The sequence below is a fragment of the Passer domesticus genome, unplaced genomic scaffold (assembly GCF_036417665.1).
Source record: "Passer domesticus isolate bPasDom1 unplaced genomic scaffold, bPasDom1.hap1 HAP1_SCAFFOLD_66, whole genome shotgun sequence".
Classification (NCBI taxonomy): domain Eukaryota; kingdom Metazoa; phylum Chordata; class Aves; order Passeriformes; family Passeridae; genus Passer; species Passer domesticus.
In genome coordinates this window covers 497,326-520,065 of record NW_026990167.1, presented here as the reverse complement: position 1 = coordinate 520,065, position 22,740 = coordinate 497,326, and the positions used below count along the sequence as shown (strand labels likewise).

Genomic DNA, 22,740 nt, shown 5'->3' with positions numbered 1-22,740 from the left:
TGCTTTTCTTGGTAAGAAACTGATTTGTTTTCTAAAGGAGTGCAACCAAAAAGTACCAGCTAATGAGTTATTACAGAAGTGTTTAGCCTGAAATGAAATCACTTGTGACTTGAGCTGAGTCTTGCAGGATGCTTTGAAGGACTGTCCCAGCTCCCTCATTAATATGCTGAATGGGACTGTTGTTGATGCAGCTGGTGGTTTTTGTTTGTGCTCCTGCTGACGGTTGTTGTCAAACAGCTTCACTCCATCATGTGGTGCTCATCACCAGGCATCTGACTGGTCTAATTTCTCAGTGCTGTGGATCACTATTGTAACTGAAAATTGCCTTTCAAAGTGTCTTGAAAATGTCATCTTTTCCTGCTGGTGTCTGTTTTCCATTACCTAGTTCATGATAGGTTGCTGGCACTGGCGTGTGCTTCCTTCCCAGTTTATTTCATAGCCAGAATGATAAATTCCTGACTCTCAGGCTTTCCCTGCCTCTCAACTCTTTTACTGAGGAGCCCCTGCGGTGGCAGTGAGCAGCTTCGAGCTCCGAGCGCTGCTACTGGCATTTTCTATTGAGCCATCTCCAAGGTCTTCTCTTGTGCTCTGTATTTCTAAGTGTCTTCCCTCTTGGTTTTGGTTGTCTCCTGCACCTTCATTTCTCCAAATTTTCCCACCTTAGCAGCAGCTCCCATCCACAACTGGCTATAAGATATGAACCAAGCAGCTGACATCAGCAACTTTTGGAATCCAATGACTCAGGAATTCTTATGTCAGGGCTCTCTCTGTGCCTTATGCTTGTCAGCACTTCCTTCTCTGTGCAAAAACTAGTGATGAGTGCAGTTTTTTTGGCTAAGAGCTCTTGAGAAACAAATGATGTGCTGGCATTCTCATAAGTGGATCCACCAAGTTCATTGCTGGGAAACAGAAAGTAAGGCCAGGGTAGCAGATGAGCTGGGAGCTGGTCACTCCCTGCAAAGGGCTCGTGTATGATGTGGGAACACCACGTTCCAGGATGGGCAAGAAGGGTCAATGTGCTCAAGGTGCAGCTGCTGAGGTTTGGGTTCACCTGGAGCACAGTCAGGGGTGGTGAGCACTGGAAGATCCAGCTGCAGTCCCCATCCATGTCCCTTTCAGTGATGGCTTGAGGGTGTCTCAGCCTGGATCCAGAGCGCCCTGGGGGGCTCCTGGGGCTGGCTTTGCACTCAGGGTGAGGATGGCCAGGAGCCACTGAGGCCGGCAGTGGGGACCAAGGCTGGGGCTCGTGGCCTGGCAGGTGTGGCTCTGGGGGCTGGGACATGCCAGGCCTTGGGTCACTGCCACTGTCTTCCAGAGCCCTGGCTAGCTCTGTGATGCTCCAGGGGCAATGGCGAGAGCTGGGAAGTGGCCAGACTGGGGTTTTGCCTGAGCCAGAACCTCTAAGCCAGCCCAGCAGTAGAGACCCTTGAGGAGCCACAAGCACCGAGTGAAGGAGGCAGAGGAGGCTCTTCTGCGGTGCAAAGTCCAGCAAATTTATTAGGCGAGATAAGGACAGGTAACACAGCACAGAATTGCCAAGGGGGAACACAAGCAAAAAAAGCCCCCAGCATCCCCTGTGCACGTGTTTTTAAAATCTTTCAAAACAGGGGGTAGGCACCATATTGTAACCAGTAAGCGAGTCTCAGGGTGTGGTTTTGAGGGCTGCAACAAATCAGAACAAGGGGAGGAGAGAGGGTTGGGATAGGGATTGGATCTTAGGGTGAGGGACAGGGAACATTCTGGAACAAAGGGTAGGGTTTGGGCTGATGGACAGGGCAAAGGGGCCGGGTTGTTTTGACAGACAGGGAAAAATCTGGAAAGGAGGGAGGGGATTCCTCTAGGGCCAGTTGGGTAGGAGGGCATAAGACAGGGGAGAAACTAACTGTAATAACTCGGGGAACACCTGAACATACCACAAGGTAACAGAGCATGCGACTCAATAAACTAACGCGCCGCAACCCAGGAATTGAGGCTTTCAGCAGCTGCGAGGTGGCAGTGTTAGAGCACGCAGCAGCTGGGGGAAGCCATCTCTCTCGCTCGGCTCTTGCTGTGTGGGAAGGTGCTGCGAGCTGTGGTAGCTGCACTCAGCCTTGGCTGGGAGGATGATCTGTACCAGGGGAGAGCAGAAAGCTGCCACGGTGAGCAGAACATGCTGAGAGCACTGCAGTGCAGAGAATGATACTGCCCCTGAAGTGCAAAAAGCGTGAAAGCATAGAATTCTATGCAGCACTGTGGTACAAATTTTGTCTTCTAGAACATGTCTCTTTTTGTATTCTGTAGATGAATTATCAGGATTTATAAAATGCATTGGGATTTTTTCTTAAGGTTTTTGGGAGAACTCTCAAGTTTATTTTTGTTTCTATACTACAAATAGTATTCATAGAGACTTCTTTTTATTCTTCTCTTGTGAATATTAGGGAACAATAGTTTTTCCGTCTTTCGGGATATTGTGATTCGTATACTTAGAAAGGAAATGTAATAAATAGGTATGATTCATGCTGATAAAATTGAAACAGTAATCAATATTGACACTGTAATTAATGTTTGGAAATAATAAAAGAGTTGTAGGTGCAATGCCAAGAAAATAAGGGAGATGAGGGCTCCCCCCACGCCCCTTCTCCTGCAGATGTTCAGAACAGGAAGATGCAAGAGATAACTATTACTAAATTTAGTTTGAAGAGGAAAATTTGGTTGGACACCAGGAAAATGTTAATTACATGAGATTTGATGCTTTAATATTAGAACATAAGATTGGCTATACTATACCAGCTTGGTGCACGTGTGTAACCCAAAAGGTGAACTAAAGAACACTGAGGAAGAGGAGAGGCCTTCCTCAAAGAAGACCCCCAAAGAGTGGCGCAACGCCCTAAATGGATGGTGGAGCATGCGTGGTAAAGGTGATGATGAGGGTGGTGATACAAGTGTGACGAATCGAAAATGGGAGGAGATTGTAATGGCATACAGCATAAAAGGGGAATTCTGGCTTGAAAAGCTTGTATGTGAGGTGACGGGGGTCAAGCCCTGCCCTCCGTACCCCGTGCGGTTATTTTTGCTTATACACTATTATCAGAACCAAATTATTCCTTATTTTACCAAAGTGTGTTGTCAATATATCAAGTGTATTCAATTTTATATAAAATAAGCTACTTAATTAAAATTGCTGTTACATTTAATTTTGCCTTTTTTTTCTTTTATAATTGGGCAAATATAACAATATTTTTGGGAGAACTCTCAGGTTTATTTTTATTTCCATTTTACATCCAGCATTTATACAATTTTTTTTTTAATTCTTCTTTTGTAAGCACTTAGCGAATAAATACCCAAGCATTTTTTAATCCTTTGGGTTATTGTGATTAATATTCTTAGAAAGAGAACCTTGTTGAACAAGTGTGAAGACACCAAGAGAGAGAAAATAGCATCAAAGTCTTTTAAAACAGGGCATATAATGAGGACTGCAGAACTGAGTAATTCCTCCAAAGGGGGAATTAGCAAGGTATATTACCAAGAGTTACTGCCAAGATACTTCCTGAAATCAAGGGAAATGTGACCTGCAGCCATACAAAGTACAGCCAAAGCAAATGAAAACCCTTTGGAAAAGAGGAAATTTTGCCAGTGATATCAATCTGCTAGGATAACTGAGGGATGCCCATCTTCCTTGCACTGCATTCCTCAGTATCTGCAGTGTGTTTTCTCCCAATTTCTGTCAAGTGAACAAGCAGATGCCGTTGCTTTACCATTAACTTCAGTTTTTAGGAGAATTACCTATCATAAATGTATTTTTGGAGCTGAGCAGGACTTGAGTTTCTCAAAATCTTCTACAAAGCAGAAAGGAACCACTGAGTTACTTCTGCTGATGTTAGTGAAGGGTTTTGTGAAAGGAGGTGTATGAGAGCATTGCATTATAAAACTTCCACATTCAAGAAAACATGAGTGCACTTAGAATAAAAGATACAAGGCTAGCATAACGTCAGAACAGGATAAAATGAAATTCCTAGACTGGAAGTGATGTATCAGAAATGAAATGTATAGTTTCTGATACATCTGCATGCATTTGCAAGCTAAAACAGAAAAAGAAAGGCAGAGATAAAAAGGAATGAAGGTTTTAAAATTGCACTGTGCAGAAGAGTAAACCACCAGTGTAAACAGAGCTGAGAGATTCAGCTTGGAGTTGTATTAGAGTGGAATCCATTCACTGAAATTTTCTGGTGCACGAGTGCAAAGACTGAGGGAAAAAGGAGCAAAGTTTAATTTCTGAAAGCCATTTAGATTCCTGGAAGCATTGTCTAGAGATCTAAAAAGCTAAAGCCTCAGAGAATCTGAACCTAAAACCTCCCGAAATCGACTGATAAGGTATGATGGGCACATCTCTGGTGTTTTCAGAGTCACTGAAACTAACAAGGAGTGTCTGGAAATTAGGAATGCCAACCCAGATGTTATCTGCATTGCTTTAAGAACACCCTAATAAGGCACATTAGGAACTGAACACTAACATTCTCACCCTGCTCTATTTACTTTACATTTGAATACATGCTGGTAGAAGGAGAGATCTGGCTTTGATTTCTCCCCAAGTTACCTGTTGCACTTTCAGGTTAGGAGTACATGTAAAATGCAGCTAATCACTCTCTCTACCTATGAATATTCCACTAGGGGACTGACATGTAGAAGCTCCTTTCTTCTCTTTCTACCTTCCTAAGTGGTGCCCTAATGGACTGGAGACTTGCATAAATCACACAGAAAATCACCAAAATTGCTGAAATTAACATTTAATTCCATAACAAGGGGTTCTGAGAAAACACTCCACAGGATCACTGAACAAACTCAAGCTTGGAAGAGAAATATTCATTTTAGCACTGATCAAGGGGAAAGAAAAAAAAAAGCTGCCAAAATTCCAAGTGGAAGATAAGGAGAAAGACAGGAAGCAGAGGAAGAACAAGGCCCTGTCAGATGAGCTGTGGAAGGTAACTTTGTGCCCCAGCGCTGTCAGAGGACGTTCCCTGTCATTGGTGCAAGCAGCTGGAGACAGAAATACTGCTTGGTCTGGGGGCCACAGTCTTGGTAAGTGCAGAGGTGGTTCAATAACGTGACATGAGGGAGTTCCCCCAGAGCACCTGGGATGCCTGAAAGAAGTGAACAGCTCAGCACGGCCTGGCCCCTCGGCTGCTTTTCCTTCTGACCCTCCTGGGGAGGCTCTGACATTTCCTCTTCCCTGGTGGAAGTGCAGCTGCTGCCAAGGGAAACATCCCCACACTGACTCAGTGTTCCCTTTGCTTCCCACATGTCCCATCTGCTGTCCCTGTCCAGGAGAGCTGCTCTGCACGGGAGGAGGAGACCGAGGGAGAGCCTGGGAACATGGGGGGCTGCAATCCCTCCTGATCTGGTTCTGTTTATGGATGGGTAGAGTTAGACTTGGATAGTTACAAGTGTAGGAATATTTACATACATTGACTGATATTTGTATAGATATTATGAATGTGTATTTAGTTGTTTTTATGGATGTATGTTATGTATGTATATATGTGTGTGTGTGTGTGTAAACATATATAAAAACATAGATATGTATGCAGTTACATATATGTGTACCTATGTTCAGTTTACATCCCTGCTTTGTTATATTCACGTATGTGTACAGTTGTACAGCTCTATAGTTCCACTTTTACAGTTAGATGAATTTTTCAATTGGTACACTGATATTTTTATTTATAGATAGGATTCTTAAGAATATGTTTACATATGTCTTAGTATATGTCATATGTAACACTTAGTATATATTTACACTGCATATTGTTGTGGTGTATTTGCTTCTATTGAAATGTATATTTCAATAGAAGCAAATACACCACAACAATATGCAGTGTAAATATATACTAACAACAAATGTATATGGATTTGTACAGTTCTGAAATTGTGTTCATTTAGTTCTAGGCCTAGGGTTATTTAGAGAGGAATATTGATATTGCTGTGTTTGTATATGGGCTGTTCAGTTCTAGTAATTTGTAATAAATTTAATTGTTAAGCTTTGATATTTGTTTCTAATTAGTGTTTGTAGAGGGTTTCAGTACATTAGGTTTTTTTAACTGTATTTGATATTTGTATATATTTACATTGCATGATAGTAACAATAAATTTGTTTTGCAACCTTAAATTGATATTTGAATGTTGACATCTCCAGTGTAACAATTCATAAAAAATTTCATTTTTTTAACGTAAGTTGATTTTTGTGTATTTGTTTAGTGTTGCAGCACTGCAGGGTGGTAGAAATGCTGCAATCTTCTTGGAGGCGTCTCCTTCAGAAGCCACTCAGCAGAAGGCCACGAGAACAGCCATTTCCAGTCCATGCACACGCACACGCCACAGACAGCTCAGTGCAGGAAAGACAGGAAGGGTCTTTGCATGGCATAGTCCAGCAAGGGTTTTATTGCATCCAGCACGCCAGAGGGACCAGAGACGAAAGACCAAACCATGTGCTCTGCAGGACTTCAGTGTGGGGTCAGTGACCGATGACCTGAGGGCACAGGGGCGGGCACAGGGCAGGGCCAAGGGCAGCAACCTGTAGGGGGGATGAGGGATGAATAATTGGGGAGGGCGGTGTCAGCTGGCCAGTGGGGGAGGCAATCTGATGTGGATTGGCAGAAGTGCTGCAGAGCGTCAGGGGTTAAGTCTTCTCTATCAGCCTAGGTGGGGAAAACTCTGTGATATGATCTTCCTTGAGGGGGAGGAGTCAGAGCATTCCACAACTCCCCTGTTTTTTCTTACTATGAAGACTTCCCCAGTGGACCTCTGCAGACACTTAACTAAACAGGGAAACATGAGTAAAAACAATGATTGCAACCCAAAAAATTCCTCTAACAAATGACGAAACCTATCTTGTCAACCCCCATTGTCTGAAAAGTTCATTGATGGTTCTTCTCAACTTCTAAGTCCTTTACTTGCTCCCTCAGCTCTGGATGTTTACGTGGATGGATGTTGGGTGTGAAGAAATTTGAAGCAGTACATCCTTTCAAAGTTGTGGCAGCTGTGTCCATGGTGAGCAGTGAAAAGTGTATTGCTGCTGGTTTCAGAGTGTTACATGCTTGGTGTTATTAGCATTTGGTAGCAGCTCACTCAGGGCTTAGGAGGTAGCACTGGTTTGCTTACTGGGTGAGCACTTTCAATTCTCTTAGCATTTGTTTTAAGTTTTTGCAGCATTAACCCCAGGGACCAATATTGAGGCTTCTATTTTCTTTTTTCTGCCTCAAAAATCAATATTTTTTCTGCAGCCAGATTTAAACTGATGGAAAAATCTGTTGTGCTTAATTTTTTCGGTCACAAATTATGGTAATGCTAGGTGCTAGCAGAGCAGGCTTCCCCAAGTCACAGGGTGTTTTGACCATGGCACCATTTATTTGCTGGTGGGGAGTAAGGTTTCCAAGAGGTTTCATGGGCGAGCAGGGCTCCCTCGGAGGTAATTTCTCAGAGAACAACCTGTAAATAGAATACATTGGCAAGAAAAAATTAAATTGTGATAAGCTGCAAGATTTAGTAAAGATTGAGTATTTGCAAATTTTAATTCACAGATTTCTAACGTCCGGAGTACACAGAGAGACAAAACTATATTTAGTTACACATCATTTTAGTAAGGCTGTTAGAGCGTTTTACCTCTCTGTTTTCCAATGGTTTTAAAGACTTGATATTCTTAAGACAAATTTACTGGGGTCTTCCAACTACCCTTATAAAAAGGAGACACAGTTGTGCTGTTAGAATATAACAGAATTTTGAAAACTGAAAGCATTCTTAAAAGCTCACAAAAAATAGCTATAAAAGAAGCTATGCCTTCTTAAAAAAAAATTATTTTTATTTTATCAGATGACTTGAATGTGTTTGAGCAATTGCACATGGGTACATATTACATTTGAATATTACATTACAGTCGCGCCACTGCCAGCTCACGGCGCTGCCCTCCGGCAAGTCCTGCAGCTTCCGGCTGAGCGGCGCCTCTGGCCTGCACTGCAGCATGGAGATGGCTCTGGCCGTGCAGCTCGGCAGCTCAGGGGCCCTCCTGAGCCTTGAGTAGGCATCAGCCGACTCTGCCAGCAGCACCGTGTGGGCCAGAGAGCTGCCACCTCTCAGACTCACTGCCGCGATGGCACTGCTGCTGCGGTGACAGCATTGCAGGCAAAAAGGAGTTGGGGAAGGTGAAGGGAACCATTCCTCATGGGACATTTTTTGTTTTCTCTTAGGATTCTTTAGTTCCTTATTATGAAATCTGAAAAATGCAGCCAGATCGTAATACTTCTAAAACCTCCAAAGGCAAAGCTGGGAAGGTTAACATGATTTCAAATACGTAGAAGTTTATGTTGAGAAAAATTAGACATCTATAGGAGTTTTCGTATACCACTTCTTTTTTTCCATTAAAAAAATAAAATATAGTTCTTTGACTCATATTTGGTCTCTCAACATGTCACTTGTGATGAGAATGCAGACAAGTCACCACCATTAGTAAATTGTCAATAGAAGCAACTGTAGTGGCAATTCAGAATTTCATTGGCTCTCCCCCAGCTCCATCTCAACTCTAGGAGGGTTTCTATAAAAAGGAAAGAGAAATTTGGCCCACTACATACCCATTATGAAAAGGAAGGAAAGCCTCTTCTATCTAAGCCAAAGGTGACAGAGCCTAAGTGAAAAATGATCATCACATCTCAATTTAAAACTGCTGGCAGCTGTCCTGCTCCCAGACTGGTTCTGCTGATCTTCAGCAGGGAAGCAGAGGTGTTCCTAGAAACAGCAAACAAGACAAACTTCCTGGGCAAAACCAACCTGTGAAACTGCATCAACTCTGGGATCTTTTGGGCTGGGTCCTAACTTGTATTTTGTTAAATGCTCGCTGAACTGCACTTGTTGCTTCCCCCAACTTAATGACTACTATTACACTAATTGCAAGCATAACTTAGCACCAGCAGAGAACCTCCTCTTTGTCTTCCTTCTGGGTTAGAACAAAACAAATTTGAAGAGGAATAGTCCCTGAAAATTTGTTCCTCTAGAACTCCAAGTTGATCCATACCAGTTCTGACTAAGAGACAGCAAGAGACGATAAACTCTTCCAGAAGGTCTTCCGTGGTCATGGCTGAGGGAGCTTTTCCTGCAGCCCTGGAAAGGGCTCCAGGGGCCCTTGGCTGAGGATGGGGATCAGGGCTCAGGGAAGAGAACCAAAGGGCTCAAGGCAAAGGCTGAGAGGGCAGAGCTGCCACACCGTGGCACAGAAAGAGCCTCATCATTTTTTTTTCTTTCTTTTTTCTTTTTTCTTTTTTTTTTTTTTTTTTTTTTTTTTTTTTTTTTTTTTTCTCCTGTGAGGGAATGAAACCAAAGAAATTGGTCTCAGCATGCCTTCTGGGATGGCAGAGATCCCCACACATCAAACCATAAGTGAATCTTTACCTTTACTAATTAGACAAATCTTGCATGTATCCTTCACTTACAAACTGTCTGAAAATTGAGGCAAAGGCTTAGGGATGCCAGATGAGAGTAATGGCCTCATTCTAGTGACTGCATCTCTGTGCACTTTGCAAACTTGCAGAATTATTCCAGACAACTTAAAGAATGAAACAGATTTTGTCTCTCCTATCTCCCACAAAATCCCTCATGTTTCAGTTTGTTCAGTGTCTTTTCTTTATGGTTAGGACAAGAGCATGCCTAATCAACAGCACATTGCTATGGCATTTTTCCAACAGGCAAAAATATTCCTGTCTTCTGCTCACAGATTCTAAAGAAGAAAGAAAATCCAAAAAAATAGAGGTTTTCAGAGGTCTTAGGAGAAAAACAAATTTGTGAGAGTACAAATCTGTCTTATCACATGAGGGGTTTTGCCAGTCCCTCTGCTTGGAGAAAGATTCACTTTGGGAGGTAGTTTTCAAAAGTATTCCTTGGAATTGAGGGGCACAATGTCACAATGCATCCCCCTGTGATGTCACAGCCCACTGCTCTCTGACACCAGCCTCCAACCCGTGACAGCACAAAAGGCATTGAAACTCCTTGGAACCCCAAGATAAGCAGGGAGAGAAGGTGAGGTCACAATCCAGCACTGACTGATGTCACCATCCACAGGCTGGTGACATCAGAGTCCTCTACCCTGTTGTCAGAGATGAAGTAATATTTTGCTGAACTCAGAAGTTTATTAAGTAAAAAAAATGAAAATTGTTGGTTCTGTGTGTTGTTATTTCTGGTTTGGATTTGCTCCAGTTAATTTGTTGGGTGTTGCTGTGAGCTGGGAAAGCAGCCAGGTTAAAGACCTGACCAAAAAGGAAGTAGGATCAGAGGAGTGGAGAGAGCAAAGTAGGTGGTGAGGAAAGAATAGAAATTCTCAAGTACCCAGCCAATGGGAAAGGGGACAGGGATCGCCCCTGGCCAGGAAAGGGGATAAAATATAGTGCTTTTTTTGGAGGGTGTGTGCGTTTGGCTCTTGGGGGAAAGAGGGCAAATTGTTACTAATGGCAACACTCAGGCGAATTGTTACTAATAAACAGATTTCTTTTGCCTCCACTACTTTGTGTGTCCATTTATTTGTATCTCAAAGTTCATTTCTAACACTGTGATGACAAGCAGGCCTTGCATCCATGCAAGCCCATGTTGTCAGAGAACAAAGGAAATCCTGTTTCCTAGTTTCAATTTCTACATCTCCATGATGCTCTCCCTCAGCCACCTGCATCACATCTCCCTGGCCCTGTCTCTAATGCCTGCTCCTGACACCTTGCCATGGCTTCCTGGGAACAGTCCTATTCTCCACTCACAGGGCCTCTGGTCTCTCTCCCTGGGAGAGGCCATCACATCCAGGCCTTCCAGGCCAGGCCCTGTACAAGGTTTTGTCCCTTTTGGTTTAAAGGTCAGAGTTTGTCCTCTCTGCAGCCCTGCTGGATCGAGGGTGATGGGCACAAGGACACTTTGCAGCTGTGTTTAGGGCTGTGAGGCTGTTCAGCCTTGCTTGCTCAGTAGAATGGGTCCTGTCCAGGGGGCTCCAAACCCAGGAAGGAATTTTCTCTGCCTTTTGTTTTGGCAGCAGTTCTTTCATTTGCACAATGACAAGGCCAGGCCTCCATGCTGGCAGCACTCCTGAGGTGACAAGGACAGCATGTAGGCCCCTGAACAAAGGAAATCTGCAAATACACAAATGGTGCCCCAGGGGTGCAGCTCAACTTTTCTCCTCCTGCCTGTGCTGAGTTGTCCTCCGCACCTGAATCCTGAAGCCTGGGAAGGCCATTGTGCCAGCAAGGTACAGTCGCACACTTCACTGCTGACCAAACAAGGGCCCCTTCCCATTGTTCAAGCTGCAGAACTGTGGGAAGAAAGGAAAATGTGTCTGAATCAGGGCAGCCAGGCTGCCAGCAGGGTCTTGTGGGCCTCCCTGTGCTGTTGTGGGACACCTCATGGGAACTGACTGAGTGAGGGACAGCTGGAAGCTCGGCTGGAGGAGAAGGTTGGGTTTTTTCAAAGATTGGGATGCTGCAGTTAAATGTCCCAATTCAAGGCTGCTGCTGATCTCAAACTGGGAGGGGCTGTTGACTCTCTTGAGGGACAAGATGTTGCGGTGTAGAGGCTATGTGTCCCCGGCCCAGCGACAGAGAGAACAGGGGTGTGACAGATCCCCCTGGCAGACGCTGCAGAATTCCAGCTGCCAGCAGAGGTTCGGCGCAGATAAACAAAGCAGCACGGGTCTTGGAATTGGGGTAGCTTTATTTGATGGTAAACTCCCCAAGTCCAAGGTCCCAAGACCCTGACCCAAGGGCAGGCAATAACATAAACAGGGACGGTCTTGGGGGAGAATACAATTGTTAACCAATCGAGAGGACTGAGGGTGGAACACAAGGTGGGGAAATACAATCTGTAAACCAATGGAGGATCTTAAGGGAGGGGAAAGGCTTAAGTAAACCAATGGGGTTTCAAAGGATAGAGAACTGACAAGGAAGGTTCTGGAGAAAAAGGCAGGCTTAGGGAAGGACTGACATCTGAGGAGGGAAGGAGCAGGGAAGGTGTTGGGGGAAAAAGAGTAGGGACAAGAGGGATTGAGGATTTGGCAGGGAGTGGCCAGGCAACAAACAAGAAGACAGTTAACCAAGCTGAATAACAATGAGGGAGCGAGTCTAAATTTAGCAACATAAGATACAAACTGGGGAACCTTGGCTACTCCAAAGGCAGGGAGAAAAACACGGATTAAAAAACCACAAATCAAGCAATAAAATATACCAAATAAAGAAAATGAAAACACACCACAACAACAAGATGTGATGCAGAGAGATGCAGAGAGACTGGAGCCTTGGATTCCCTGTGGGAAAAGCTGCTGCCCCCATGGCCCTGGGCCTAAGGCTGTGCCCCACAGGACATGGGTGCCACCCGTGGTGGGGCACAAGGGGAAGGCTGAGGAAGCAGAGCCCAGAGACTCTGTGGGGGGAATAAGGGTCTAAAGGACTAAAATAAGGGTCTGAAGGAGCCTTCCTGGTGCTACTGGGAGGGGGGCCTCTGGCAGGGGTGGGGAGACTCCTCAGGGTCTGGGGCCTTTCTCTTTAGGGACCGCCGGGGCCGCCCAGGTGAGCAGCGCCTGCCGTGGGTGGGAGCAGAGGGTCTGGGGCTGGTGCCCTGGACAGAGGGACCTGCCTCCTCCTGGGGCTGGTCCTGCTCTGGGGACACCGGCACAGCTGGGGGTGGCTTTGGCCCCTGGTGGGAGTGATCTCAGGAAGGAGCTGGAGTTGCTGTCCCTGTAGAGTGGGGTACGAGGGCCAGAGGAACCCTGTCATGACTCTGGAGAGCCCAGGACCCATCACCACGTGGGCCATGCTGTGCCATCATCCCCTCTTGCCTCTGGCTGTTGTCATCCCTGAGAGTCATCAGCCCAAGCAGTTCTTTCTTCACTTGGAACTAATTTCTCCTGGTTTGAGGCTTGGCTGGTGTGAGGCAAGGATGCTGCGTGCAACCACCACGTGGGTCTGCCTCAGGGTGCAGAGCTCTCTCTTCAAACCTGTGCACATGGAGGATGTCCACTGACATGCTTTGGTGCTTTACAGTCCACATGGAAAAAGATGGATGTTTGTTCATCAGGAATTCTTTTTCTTTTTATTGGGAGGGATGTTTTTCCTTGCTTGAGGAAGTGCCTCTTAAACTGTGCAGTTATATTCAATTTTATTTGGAATTGGACTTGTACCAGTCTAAATATATACAGGCAGCAGCTGGAATTTCAGAGTACCAAGATGTTGTCCTTTTCCTGGGGAAACTAAGGCCACAGATAGTCCAGGAGATGCATTTCATGCTTGAGGAGGACTCTTGGCCAAGGTGCTGATTTCATCTGGAGTTCCTTGCACATCAGTGCCCCAGAACTCCCCCCATTAACTCACTGCCATGGTCACATTTCATTTCTTTTCCTCTTCTATCCCATGTGCCCTGAAATGATGAAATCATAGAAAGGGTGAGGATGGTGTTGTGAATTCTTTAGACATGTGACAGGTCATGGTCTTATTCCACGAATGTGCATTTATATACGGCAAACATGAGAGGTTAAAAACTCACTTTGGTCAGTGTCAGAAAGTAGAGCTGTTAATTATTATTTATGAATATTTCTCTACTCATCTCCAGTGGATGAGAAGAGATGGCATCATGTTTGCATGAGTCTTCCTAGGCACACATAGTTTGAAAATTATTCAAAAATTATTCAAAACCTGGATCAGCTGGATCGGCTGTATCTTACTAAGTCAATACCCTTGAAGTTCACTGCCTCCACAGTTTTTCAGGATTGATTTTTTAACGTTTCTTCAATGCTGATTCATCCTAAAGTGGATTTCTCTTAGATCCTTGCCCCTCTTTGCCATTGCTATGCATGCCAGGAAGACTAGGTGCTTATTTCCAGAAGCACCATGCCTGACAGGTTTTTTATCTGGGCTGTTACTAAACTGCACTTTTTTGCTTGCAGGCCATCTAAGCCATCTCCTTTTTCACAGCTGTGCCTTTCTCCTTGAGACTGCATAGACTGCAAACAATGCCCAGCCTAGAGGGAATGTCTATTCCTTTGATTCTGTCCTGGTCACAAAGGCACTTGGAAACAAGAAATCTGGAAAGAAAATATCAACGTAGCCATGCATGTTTATCTCCACACCCTTGTTTCCTTCTTTCAGCTACCTTCTGGGTGATGAACTCTGGCTGGTTATGGAGTACATGGATGGAGGCACCCTGAGCGATGTCATCAGCAAGAGCTACCTGTCTGAAGAGGAGATGGCAGCCATCAGTCGGGAGGTCAGCAATCCCATCTGTGCTGCCGAGGGCTTGGGCAGGATTGTCTGGGAAACAGGAGCTCAGAACAGGAGAGGTTTCATGTGCCAAGCTTTGTTTGTGTGTTGCTGCTATGCTGTGGGCAAGTAGAAGCATCTCAAGTGAAATGCCTGCCAGTGCCCCTGCACTCACTGAACTCAGTTCTTGTACTCTTATCTCCTGCTGTTGTGTTCTTGCTCTGCCTCTTGTATTTGCTCTTCTCCATCTTGCTTTCTAAACTTTTACCTGTCTTCACTGCATTCCTTGTCTGTAAAAGCAAAGGTGCTGGTGGCAGGATTTGAAAGGAACAGCAAAGGAAGAGAGAGAGACTCGTTTCTCTCAGTCCTCAGCTAAAAAGGATAGGAATGGAGCCAAAACGCTGTTTGCTTCTGAGCACATCCCCTGCAGCAGCAGTCATCCTGGCTGGTTTGCAGGGGACAGTCTACAACAGCAGGTGCTGTTGCTCTTTCAAAGGCTGGCATGCCTTTCCTTAGAAAGGTCCTGCTCTGCAAGTGTTGCAGCAGCAAGCTCTTCCTCTCAAAGGAAGCTGTGTTCTGCCATTATCCACCATTCCCCTGGGGAAAGGGAATCTTTTTGATTCTTTCTGTCCTTTCTTTTGTAATAAAATCACATCATTTAGTTTTTGCCATGTTGTTTCTGTTTCCTCTCTCAGTGCCTGCAAGGACTGGATTTTCTTCACTCCAACCATGTGATCCACTGAGATGTGAAGAGCAGCAACATCCTTCTCAGAACCGACGGCTCTGTCAAGCTGGGTCAGTATATTCTTGGTCAGGTGCAGCATTCCAGGGATGTGCGTGTGGGGCTGCTTGGAGTGACTGCCAGCTCCTCAGAAATGGTGCTGGTGGCAGTGCAGGGACACTCCCTGTGAGCTGGTGACACGGCTGCAATGTGTACAGAGGCATGACAAGGAACAAGCAGTCAAGAGTGGTGTTGCTCTGTGTGTGTCCCTTCCAGAGGGAGGGAGCTACAGGTCTAAAGCTTCCAATGAACAAAAGCCACTGCTGGAGGCAGTGTAAAAAAATGTGAGGATTTTTTAAGTCGCCAATGCCATATATCCTTGGCTAAAGACCTGAGAAAACAGAGTAGGGACAGTTGTCCAAGAGATTCAACAGCACATTCTCAAACTTCCACTGGGGAATTCTATTGCTTAGTTTCCTAATTGCACAGAATAAAATAACAACAGTTGTTTTGCTTTCTCCTCAGCCGATTTTGGCCTCCCTACTCAGCTCACCCTTAGTAGAATAGACGGAGCTTGTTAGCAGGGACTGCTTGGTGAATGGCGCCTGAAGTGGTGACAAGTGAACCATATGGCCCCAAAGTGGACATATGGTCTTTTGGAATTGTGGGAATTGAAATGGTGGAACAAGAACCTTTTTACTGGAACCAGAGTCCTGCCTCGGTAAGGAGCAAATCCTCACTGATCCCACTGTCTTTCTCACCTGTCCCATGCCCTGCGTGCCATTGGACAAAATCCCATTGCCATCTGCTGGCATTACTTCCACCACGGTGCCCTTTTAAAAATGTCCCTGCAACACATCAGCATCTGCTGTAGTTTTGGTTGCATCAGTGGGGGAATTCAAGCCTTACCACATGCAAACAAACTCCATTTTCAGGCAACACTTGCCTTTGGGTAATAAGTGGTTCCAGTTCTTTTGTCTGTGTAGATGGCCCCAATAACATGAAACAAGAATCTTAGAACTACTCTTATCCTTCCAGAAATGAAGGAAGAAAACCCAAACCAAACAGAGTTTCTAAAACTGTGGTTTTCAGAGAGGGACTGCATCCCCTGTGCAGTTTCTTCTTGCTGGAAAGGTTGCCTGAAACCTGGGCAGGAGGGTGTAGAGGCCACAGAGTCTCTTCTGCTTCTTGTGCGGTGCTGCTGAAACACTTAGTGACCATGTTTCTCTCACAGTTCAAGCCACATTCTCCATGTCACCAAGCCAGCACCTGGTGATGTGGAGAGCCTGCCAAAACCTCCCAGTGTATCCTGGCACTTTCTGGGATGGGCCTACCATTAATGCATTGACTTGAGTAAACAAAGGAGCAGAGAGTGACCATAGGGATGGCACCTCTCCTTCTTCTGACCATGAAAAGCTTTTCTTTTGCTGCATAAGGGAAGCTGAAATTTTCAGACTGCTGAGACACAGAGCTGCAGGTGTTTCCTGTGTGCCCAAGCAGGCATTTTCATCCCAACACATTTCTGCAGGCATCTTAATGTGTCTGTGTGGAATATGAGATTGTAGATGTTAGTTGCCTTACCTGGGGAATAACTGATGGATTTCCTTTCTTTCCTTCCAATTACCATTGTTTCAAGAACAGGAGAAAAAGCTTGATGGGTTTTGTTCTATGGCAGCTGTGCTTAAGGGACCAACAAGCACTGCAGTGATGCCGTTCATGTACTAATCCTTGGAATTAGTATAGCAAAGTCCCTCTTCCAAAAAGCCGGTCAAGCAGGTGTGAATCCTCAGAGAAGCAAACGTGCTTTTGTTGATGTCGTTCCCACTGAGTAGGTCAATGAAATCAGCAGCCATGGCAAGATCAGAGGGATGTTGGAAAAGCTGTGGCTGCATCGGGGTTTGGGTTTTTTGTAGATGAAGGAAAGTCATCTCTGGGTCTCTGCCAGGGCAGAAACTGCCACCGAAGAACAGGGGTTAAACAGTGGGACCTGGGAGAGCAGTTAGAGATGTGAAAGCAGCAGGTGGAGCCTCCCTGTTTCCTTTTCCCCAGCCTCAACTCATGATAGCCTCAATAGGGACCCCACAGCTGCTGCATCCCAAGCTCCTCTCAGCTTGGCTGCGTGACTTCCTGAGCATCTGTATGCAGGCAGACGAGGAGCAGCGCTGGTCTGCCAAGGAGCTCCTGCAGGTAAAATGCAAAGGGGCTGCAGGTGAAGCAGGGTGCGAGGGATGGGCTCCTCCTCTACTAAAGTCCAAGGCATCAGATGAGCCCCTTCCTGCTCACCTCCACTCTTGGTGCTCTTCAAATGAAAATGTTGAGGAGTCCTAGACTGGGTTGGGCTGGCAGGGCCCTGTAAAGGTCATCAGGTGCAAGTGTCCTGCAATGTGCAGGGACATCTTTAAAGAGATCACATTGCTCAGAGTCCTTTGCCACCTGACCTGGAATGGTTCCAGGGATGGGGCAACTACAAGCTCTTGGGGCAACCTGTGCCAGGGTGGCACCATGCCATGAGTAAACAATTTCTTCCTTCGACCTACTCTGACAATCCCCCTTATGTTTAAAATTATTTGCCCACATCCTATTGTAACTTGTCCCGTTCAAAAAGGTGTCCCCCAATTTCTTCAAAGCCAATCTGAAGTCTTGAAAGGTGGCAATAAGTGGCTCTCTGGGGTCTGTTTTTCACACAGCTGAATAACTCCACCAATCTCCACATTTCCTGAGAGGAGAGATGCTCTGTCCTCTGACTGTTTCTGCTGCCCTGTTTTGTAATTTGGTGGTGTGCCCCATTTTATCCAATGGCAAAAGAATTGAAGTAGAACAATGCAGGGTACAGAGACATGCAAAGGTGGTGCAGGAACCCAAGGAAGCCAGGGCTGGCTGAGTGGTCAGAGATTTGGCTGTGGGCAGGAGGGACTGTGGGGGGCTCACTGTGAGCCTCTGAGGGGCCCTGGTTTGTGCCCCCACCCCACCCTTGGAAGTTTCTGGCCGGCAAACAGGGAGAGCTGAGAGGGACTTGTCCCAGCCCCATCTGCTGCCTGGCACGCTCAAGCAGACAGGAACTGCCCCAGGGTTACTGCCAGGTTGTGTGGCAGAGAGGGAAGTGCAGCAGCCAGTGCCACTGGGCTGTCCCTGCTGGGAAGGAAGGTGCCATCCAGCACAGGAGGGGCAGGGCATGGAAAGGTAGACACTGCTCTGTCTCCCTGTGGGAATCAGCCCAGTGCCTGTTGTTCAAAGACAGGGACCTATGTGATTCATTGGAGTTTCCTGAAAGGAAGAAACCTCAGGGCAGAAAAACCATTTTTAGAGCACTGTCAGTGCAAAAATCCCAGCAACATGAAGACATCACAATAAACAGATGAATGGGATTCTGGGCCAGGTTTGCCTGTGATGGCAAGGCCCTGCACATAAAGATGGAGGTGCAGATGGTCCCATTGTTCTACTTTGTGGGTCTTTGTAGGAACTAGAGGAATCCTCATGGAGCCAGTGAAGCACTGAGCTTGGAAATTCATGGTTCACCACTCTTCTTTGTTGTTTCTTTTTCTTTTTCCTGTGTACAGCATCCATTTGTAACATCCTCCAAACCAGCCTCCATCCTGGCACCACTCATCATTTCATTGAAGAAGAAAAATAAGTATTAGGAGATGAGAATTTAACAATAATTTCAAGATGTTAACTTCATAAGAAATTTAGATTAGAAATGTAGAGTAGGATTGTAGAGTAGGATTGTTGAAGAGTTTTGTAGAATAGCATTATAGATTAGGATTGGATTTAAATAAAGTTTCTGGAACATCAACTCATTTGGAAGACTCCCCTCCTTCTGACCCCTTCAGAAAACACAGCATTTCCTTGTTTTTTATTGGTGCTGAGTCACACTTCAGGCTTCTTTTGTATGGTTTGTAAGTGGGGAGGATCTTCTTCATTCATCCTCTGCAGACCACACTGCCTTTGCAATATGACCCACTGGCCTGGTTTTGCCCAGCTGTGGTATTTCTAGTGGAGGCAGAAAGGGCAATGGCATTTGCAGGAAAACCAAAGGAGTGGGGCAGCCAAGACATCCTGTGCAGATTCAGGCCTGCAGCTGTGACTCGAGAACATCTTGTTCCTGCCACTTGGATTTGTATCCCCAAGTGCAATCTCTTTGGCAGAAGGAGAGCCTTGCTCAAGTGAGAAAGCAGAAGGATCAGAGAGGGGGCTCTGAAAGGTCTCCTCTGGTGCAGAGCTGGCAGCGCCTGTGAGGTGAGAGCGGGCCCGGCCTTGGCCGGGGTGCAGCCCCAGCAGAGGCCTGGCAGAGCCCGGAGCAGCCTGAGCCTGGGCAGAGGCAGGCTGGAAGGAGGCCCTTGGAGCTGCAGGAGGCAGCAGCCGGGCCCTGGGTGCCTCTTCCTGGCAGCGGGCGAATCCTCCGCTCTCAGAGCCCAGGTGGCAGCTGGCTGCTCCCGAGGGGAAGCGTAGCCGTGCTGGGCACAGCCCAGACTGGAGGCATTGGCCGTCTGGAGTCTGCCGAGGAGCAGAGAAAGGCCAGGGGCAGCCCAGGGCCGGTGGCCTGGCTGAGGATTCCTGCTCTTCTGCCGGCTGCCCTGTGACTCCTGGCAAAGGGCAGCAGTGTGTGCAGCACTCTGGGCAGCGGCGCAGGGAGCCGGGCTGCTGGGCAGGCTGGAGCACAGGGCAGCGTCCTTCAGGCACGGCACTTGTGCCAGGGCAAGCCAGGCCAGCCTGAGGCACTGACAGCTTGGCAGCTCCCATCTGCAGGAGCCAGTGCCTCCCACAGCTCTGCCAGGAAGCGCCTGCAGGCCTGCAGTTCTGCCCTGAGCCACAGCAAAGGTGTGAAATGCAGAGTGTTCTGCAGAAATATTCAGGGCCACCAGGCCAGCCTGCTTTGTGCTCTCTGGAGCACAGCAAGCACTGTGCAATGCTGCTCTGAGCTGCTGGGAGAGAGGGAATTGGGGATGTGCCTGAGGTTGTACTTGAGTAGTGAACTGATTTGGAAAAGAGCAGAATAATTTCAGCAGGCAATCTGTGTTTTCTTGATTAATTTCTGAAAGAAAGTTACCATGTGTTGCACACAGGTAGGGGTATTAGAAAAGAAAGGCCTTATAAAATCAGGCCTTGCTCTGCTCAATTACCAGCTGGCCTGTTATGTCTTCTATGTGCAGCTAGCTAACTTCCCATGTGAAAAATCATGAGTGCAGTTAGCACAGCAAGGTGTTGTAGTTAGAAAACAGTTTGCATCTGTAATAAACAAGAAATCTGACCCATGAGAGTCCACAAAGGAAAAATGTAAACACCTGAGTAACAGAGAAAGTCTTAGCATGTACACACAAAAACACCTTCTAAGCAATGAATGGTGTGGCAAGGAAACTACCAGCCAGTTGGAATTGAACATGAGGGCTGTGAAAACCGCATAAAAATGTGTTATATTAATAAAGAATTGGCTTTCCCTGCATGAAGAAACTGAGTCCCAGCTGCTTTATTGACACAGCAATGTGGCAATGTGGCTCTTCACTCAGCAAGAGCATTTATAGGGTGTATTGATGAAACGCTTGTGTTTGATTCCCAGAAAAGGAAGGAGAGGCATTAATTTTAACAAATAGGGCTTAGTCTTGTGAATTTCTTTAGTTTTAACAGGCAGTGCTGAACCCTGTATTCCCCCATTGCAGTGATTCATGTGTGCAAGTGGCTATCTTAGCCTTGAGAATAAAGAGAGAGGTACTGCTAAGAAGGCAGCTGGAACGCATTGAAAGGGAAGATAGTGTTTTAGGAGTCTCTTGACTAGCAGAGGCAAATTTGAAGATTGAAATATTTCCTAAATGACTGTGTCAGGAGCAGGAGTCGTGTTGGAGTGTCAGAACCCAGGACATCCCTCTGGGTGCCCTGGATGGCTCAAGCCTTGGCAGGGGACTCGGAGATCCTGTCAGGAAGCCAAAGACACTTGGGATTTTGATCTTAAGCCATGGAGCAAATTAACAACCTTGTATGAAGAATCCCAAGTCACAGGAGTTGAAGTAGCATAATAGTAGTTGTCACAGGGTGAAAAGTAGAATTTTGGGATTTTTAGAAGAGGGGTTTGGAGTCCCAAGATGGAGGAATTTGGGCGTTCCCTGTCCTTCTTCTTTCTCCTTCCTAACATCCATGTTCTGGGTGATGCTGGCACTTTTGGATTGGTTTAGAGTAGAAGTAGACAGTCTAACATAGGTGATAGGTATTGGAAAATAACTGTGAATAAAGTACATGTAGATTTTAGTATCAAGAGATAGCACTGCCTCAGGGCAGGGCAGCATGCCCTTGACAGACCTGCAGATCAGACCTCTGTGAATCTGAGAAGAAATATTTTAGACATTAGATAATGAACAATCTTGTGAATCAGAGCCAAAGAATTCCGACTCTTCCTTCAACCATCAGGCTGGGAAAAAGGGACACTCGGGTCATCCTGACAGCAGGAAACCCAAGATCCGAGGCCCTGCCATATTTGATCCATGTTTGAGCAGGTTGACAAGACAATAAAGAAAAGTGTATTGTTTAAAGGGGAGAACTTGTCCCTTGAAAGAGAAAGAATGTATTGGTCAGTGGGTGGGCAGTTCAGCTTTGAAAGGGGAACGATGCATCATGGAGCCCTTGTTGGCAGGGAGTCATGGAGTATGGTGAGCCATGGTGGCCTCATCTCACACGCCAGCCTTGTGTGAGCTGATGCTGTAACTGGGAAAATCCCACTCCTGAGCAGGAGATAGAAGGCCTGGTTCTGTGGTGGAGGGGTGAGAAGGATGAGATGCACACCGCTTTGATCCAGGGGATGTCCTGGAAATGCACTGCCTACCTGCGCCTCCTACCGAGCACCACGCTCCAGCTCCTTCTCCTGCTCAGCGGATGTTTGGGAATCCAGGGTTGGTATGTATTATTTGCTACTGCAACTAATGGAATAAGTTTGCTTTGCAAGCCTAATTGTGTCTTAGGTTCTTTTCTGCATGGGTCTCCTCCTGAACCTGTGGCAGCAACCACCAGGGACCTACAGGACACTCCTACTCTGATGTCAATAAATTCTGAGAAGAGGTTTAAATATGTCAAATAATTTGGAGTAATGTTTAGCCTGTGAGTTTCAGCAAAGTATTGAATATGTCTTAGTTCCATGGATACAAATTAGTAGGTGAGATTGCTGGGAGTGCATGTGTTAAGGAAGTGATTCCCTACACACCCAGCACTGAAATACAGTATTGCTTTCTTTCTAACCCTGAGCTGGCAGCAGGGATCAGACCCTGCTTGGTAACCTTTCATTTGGGCAACTTCTGTTAGCAGGTAAAAAAGGTCCAAATGAAACCTTTTCCAGCTGTTTCCATCTGGATTCTCTTTTTAGGCTCCAGAGCTCTTTGCTGCAGGTGTCCTGGGTGTGTGCAGAGCAGAGGAGCCCCACAGAGCCCTTGGTTCCCCACAAGTTGTCCTGCCTTGTTCCCAGGTGTGCCCAGCTGTGGCAGGAGGAAGAGCCCGCAGCGCAGAGGGCACCGTGCCCTGCCCAGCCAGGGCTCCCTGGCACAGAGCAGCAGCAGCGCCAGCGCCGTTCAACCCGCTCCTGCCTTGCCTTCCCCTGGCACACAGAAGCCTCTGGAAATCAGCACCTCCAGTCACGTTCCCAGCTTGGAGCAGCTGCTGCTGCTGGGCAGATGCTGCCAGTGTGACTGCTTCCAAAGGGGACTAAAGGCAGAGATGTGCATGCACAGGAGCCCTGGGCATGTCCAATAAACGTGCAAATATATGGGGAGATTTGTTAGCAATTATTTCAGCTGTTCTGCCAACAGT

The 22,740-nt window shown here is 46.4% G+C and overlaps 2 long non-coding RNA genes across 2 annotated transcripts; both read left to right on the top strand.

Moving 5' to 3' along the window:
• The first annotated feature begins 1,745 nt into the window (after positions 1-1,745).
• Positions 1,746-7,867, top strand: LOC135293059 (uncharacterized). The gene is made up of 3 exons (XR_010355202.1): positions 1,746-1,919; positions 6,232-6,486; positions 6,939-7,867. It is a non-coding gene; the product is annotated as an uncharacterized LOC135293059 (long non-coding RNA).
• A 4,804-nt stretch (positions 7,868-12,671) lies between these two features.
• On the top strand, positions 12,672-22,402 carry LOC135293062 (uncharacterized). The gene is made up of 4 exons (XR_010355204.1): positions 12,672-14,244; positions 14,933-15,032; positions 15,484-15,679; positions 22,301-22,402. It is a non-coding gene; the product is annotated as an uncharacterized LOC135293062 (long non-coding RNA).
• The last annotated feature ends 338 nt before the right edge of the window (positions 22,403-22,740 follow it).